Source organism: Gorilla gorilla, chromosome 7 (genome assembly GCF_029281585.2).
Source record: "Gorilla gorilla gorilla isolate KB3781 chromosome 7, NHGRI_mGorGor1-v2.1_pri, whole genome shotgun sequence".
Classification (NCBI taxonomy): domain Eukaryota; kingdom Metazoa; phylum Chordata; class Mammalia; order Primates; family Hominidae; genus Gorilla; species Gorilla gorilla.
The window spans coordinates 24,804,925-24,809,808 of record NC_073231.2 but is presented as its reverse complement, the minus strand read 5'-3'; the positions used below and the strand labels follow the sequence as shown (position 1 = coordinate 24,809,808).

Genomic DNA, 4,884 nt, shown 5'->3' with positions numbered 1-4,884 from the left:
TTTTTGTTCATCATTCCTTCCAGTCAATTCACCTATAAGAGCCAGTGATAAGCACTTTGAAGAATTCATTTTTTAGTAGCCACTGGCGGAAAAGTCAGTAACCCAGTGCAGGAGGACCCTCTCTGAAATCCATTTCCATGTCATTTCACCCAGTAGGACTTTCCTTGTTCTGTTTCCTGGCCCTGTTCCCTGGGGCTTTGTCCTAAACAGATGAGCAAGCCATAGGGTAAGCCCTTAAGTAGGAGCGGGAGGCCTAGCATTGTCACCCTACAACCAAACAGCAGCTGCCACGCCAAGTGGAACATACGCTCTCTGCTCTGCTGAAATAATGGGGTCATTTCCTCCCAGCCACATCCTGGAGCCCTTCACAGTTCAGGTCCAGCAGAGCTGCACCACTGGCATCTCAGGTAAGTTCTGCACATGCTCAGAGTGAAAAGGGTGAGTGGCTTCACTGAGGCACATCTATGTCTATTATTCTGCCTCTGACAGGTGACCAAGGGAAGGCTTTTTCATCACCAGATGGGTCTGGTTGGTCTACTACTCTAAATAGATCTACACACAACTAAGTTCCAGGCTATGCCATTATTAGTTGGCTGAGTATTTGATCACATTACCGGGACCTGGTTTGAAAAAGAGAGGTGCAAGCTGTTGCCTCCTTTCTGTTTTAAAAACAGTCAGGCCCATCATACGTTGCCCACATGTATTATCTGACATTCAATTTGTAATTCTATAGTCTAAAACATCAGGCCCTCTCACATTCATCACAGGGAACACGTTTCTTCATTCAGAGGGGCCAAGAGGTACAAGAATCACATGATCTATCCTTCAAACTAGGACACTTTTGAGAGTCAAAGAGGGAACCACTAATTATTACACCAGAACAGTGAGCATAAACCCTAACTGTCCCAGGCCAACCAGGATGTTGGCCATCCAATCCATTGGGATATACAGGGGAAAGAGACCCAAATCAGTTGAAGTAGAGTGTAAAGAAGAGGCATGGTGACATGGACTTGATACCAAGGTCTCAGACCACCTTACTTCTGGTGCTGCAGCTGGAATTAGGGGTAGGACTTCTGGTTTAGGAGCCCTTAACAGCTGATTCAACTGAAGATGCTCAGCATTGCACAGTATTAACAAGAAAATCATGTGCCTGGTGACAGCTGGAATCAGGGCTGTGGAAAAGCTTATAATGGGGTCAGAGGTGGAAACAGTAAGAGGAGACTTCAGGCTTAATCTGAGATTGAGGAAGCAGAAACAGCAAGAAGTAAAGTTAAAGAAAAGAGCCAAGTGTGGTGGCACAGTCCCAGCGACTGGGGGGCTGAGACAGAGGATCACTTAAGGTCAGAAGTTAAAGACTGTGGTAGGCAATGATCACACCTGTGAATCACCACTGCACTTCACCCTGGGCAACATAGCAAGACCCTGTCTCTAATATAAAACATTTACGATTTTCAAAAAAGAAAATAAAGTATCTCAAACAAGGAGTACTCAATGATTTAGAAAGAATACTGAAGCAAAAGCACAGTCCTATGTGGGAGGGAAATTTGAGAAGTCAGAAAAGCAAGCCTGTTTGTGAAGTTTGTTTAGAGATGAAGTCCAGCATAGTAGTAAATAGTGTGAACAGTGTCCGGGTGCAGTGGCTCATGCCTGTAATCCCAGCACTTTGGGAGGCCAAGGCAGGCTGACCACTTAAGGTCAGGAGATTGAGACCAGCCTGGCCAACATGGTGAAACACAGTCTCTACCAAAAATACAAAATTAGCCAGGCATGGTGGCACACGCCTGTAATCCCAGCTACTGGGGAGGCTGAGGCAGGGGAATCACTTGAACCCGGGAGGCAGAGGTTGCAGTGAGCCGAGATCGTGCCTCTGCACTCCAGCCTGAGTGATAAAGCGAGACTCCATCTCAAAAAAAAAAAAAAAAAAAAGTAAAAGAAAAAATAAAAGAGTGTGAAGAGTGTGTATTCTGCGTCAGACTGACCTAAACATTCACTCTACATTTTCTAACGGCGTGACATCAGTTGTGTATGTCTCACTTTTCTTATCTGTATAAGGAGAACAGTGAAGGTGTCTTTTCATAAAGCATTAGGGTAATGGGTAAATGATAGATACATCAAGTCACTAGGAATTCTAAGAAGGCAAGTGGAAGAAAACACTCAAGGAAGATAATCAGCATTGTAAGTTTCGCATGAATAAGGAGTGTGTAGAGTGGAAAGGAAGGAAATGGCCAGGAGGCCACTGTTACTTTTCCAGGCCCTGTGCAGGCTGCCCTAGTTATGGCCTACGCTGGTTCTTGACATAAAAGCAGAATGAGAGGGCTAGGCTTGGTATTAGCAAGGGAAAGGAATTCTAAGGCATTAGGACAGATGTGGTGCCAAAGCCAAAGAACCTGAAGCTGAAAATAACCCTTCAAAATAGTCTAGATCTTGGCCTTCCACAACACTGTATTAAAACTATTTTAAGGTTAAGACCCTGGGTAGGAGGCTGAGTGCGGTAGCTTATGCCTAAAATTCCAGGCTTTGGGAGGCCAAGCTGGGAGGATTACTTTGATACAAGCCTGGGCAATATAACGATACCCTATCTCTGTAAAAACTACAAAAATTAGCTGGGCATGGTGGTTCATGCCTGTACTTCTGGCTGCTCCGGAGGCTGAGGCAAGAGGATCGCCTGAGCACAGGAGTTCAAAGCTGCAGTGAGCTATGATCACACCACTGTACTCCAGCCTGGGCGACAGAGTAAAACCCTGTCTCTTAAAAAATAAAATTAAAAGCCTTGGTAGAAGAAGATGATGGGTGCTATGGTCCGAATGTGTCTTTCTAAAATTCATAGGCTAAAATCCTAACCCCCAAAAGTGATGGTGTTAGGAGGTAGGGCTTTCGGGAGATGATTAGATCATGAAGGCAAATCCCTCATAAATGGGATTAGTGCCCTTATAAAGGAGGACCTAGAGAGCTGCCTTGTCCCTTCCACTCTGTGAGGACACAGCAATACAATGCTGCCTACGAAGTCGAGAGCAAACCCTCACCAGACACAGTCTACGAGTGCCTTGATCTCAGATTTCCATCCACCAGCACTGTGAGAAATTAATTTCTGTTGGTTCTAAGACTATGGTACTTTGTTACAGCAGCCCAAGTGGACTAAGACAGTGAGTTATGAAAGATGAATATAAATTTTGATGTAAAAGAAACAATTGAGCAAGATGTTTAACTCTAAGTGGAACCCAGATGCCACCTATCTTGGATGGCTTAGAAAGTTGCCAGACTGATCCGGGGCTGATCCTTTTGAGATCCCTTCTATAATATTAATAATGTAAGACTATACTTTCGGGGATCATTTCTATAGTTCATCACTAGAGAAGGTCTCTGAACATGTAGAGCACCGAGTCAAGAAATAACTAAGATCAGAGGAGAACTGAAGGAAATAAAGACATGGAAAACCCTTGAAAAAAAAAAAAATCAATGAATCCAGGAGGTGGTTTTTTGAAAAGATCAACAAAATAGATAGACCGCTAGCCAGACTAATCAAGAAAAGACAGAAGAATCAAATAGACACAATAAAAAATGATATAGGGGATATCACCACTGATGCCATATAAACACATACTACCATCAGAGAATACTATAAACGCCTCTATGCAAATAAACTAGAAAACCTAGAAGAAATGGATAAATTCCTGACACATACATCCATCCAAGTCTAAACCAGGAAGAAGTCAAATCCCTGAATAGACAAGTAACAAGTTCCAAAATTGGAGCAGTAATTAATAGCCTACCAACCAAATCAAAGTCCAGGACCAGACAGATTCACAGCCAAATTCTACCAGAGGTACAAAGAGGAGCTGGTACCATTCCCTCTGAAACTATTCCGAACAACTGAAAAAGACGAAATTCTCCCTAACTCATTTTATGAGGCCAGCATCATCCTGATACCAACACCTGGCAGAGACACAACAAAAAATGAAAATGTTAGACCAATATCCCTGATAAACATCGATGCAAAAATCTTCAATAATATACTAGCAAACCGAATCCAGCAGCACATCACAAAGCTTATCCACCACAATCAAGTCACCTTCATCCCTGGGATGCAAGGCTGGTTCAACATACGCAAATCAATAAACGTAATCCATCACATAAACAGAACCAATGATAAAAACCACATGATTATCTCAATAGATGCAGAAAAAGCCTTCAACAAAATTCAAAACCACTTCACGCTAAAAACTCTCAATAAACTAGGTATCAATGGAAAGTATCTAAAAATAATAAGAGCTATTTATGACAAACCCACAGCCATTATCATACTGAATGGGCAAAAACTGGAAGCATTCCGTTTGAAAACTGGCACAAGACAAAGATGCCCTCTCTCACCACTCCTATTCAACATACTTTTGGAAGTTCTGGCCATGGCAATCAGAAAGAGAAAAAAATAAAGGGTATTCAAATAGGAAAAGAGGAAGTCAAATTGTCTCTGTTTGCAGATGAGATGATTGTATATTTATAAAACCCCATCATCTCAGCCCAAAATCTCCCTAAGCTGATAAGCAACTTCAGCAAAGTCTCAGGATACAAAATCAATGTGCAAAAATCACAAGCATTCCTATACACCAATAATAGACAAACAGAGAGCGAAATCATGAGTGAACTCCGATTCACAATTGCTACAAATAGAATAAAATACCTAGGAATTCAACTTATAAGAGATGTGATGGACCTCTTCAAGGAGAACTACAAACCACTGCTCAAGGAAGCAAGAGAGGACACAAACAAATGGAAAAAGCATTCCAAGCACATGGATAGGAAGAATCAATATCGTGCAAATGGCCATACTGCCCAAAGTAGTTTATAGATTCAATGCCGTTGCCATCAAGCTACGATTGACTTTCT

At 42.3% G+C, this 4,884-nt stretch overlaps 1 pseudogene; it reads left to right on the top strand.

The window, feature by feature from the left end:
* The first annotated feature begins 3,309 nt into the window (after positions 1-3,309).
* LOC115935741 (uncharacterized) lies at positions 3,310-3,403 on the top strand (annotated as a pseudogene).
* The last annotated feature ends 1,481 nt before the right edge of the window (positions 3,404-4,884 follow it).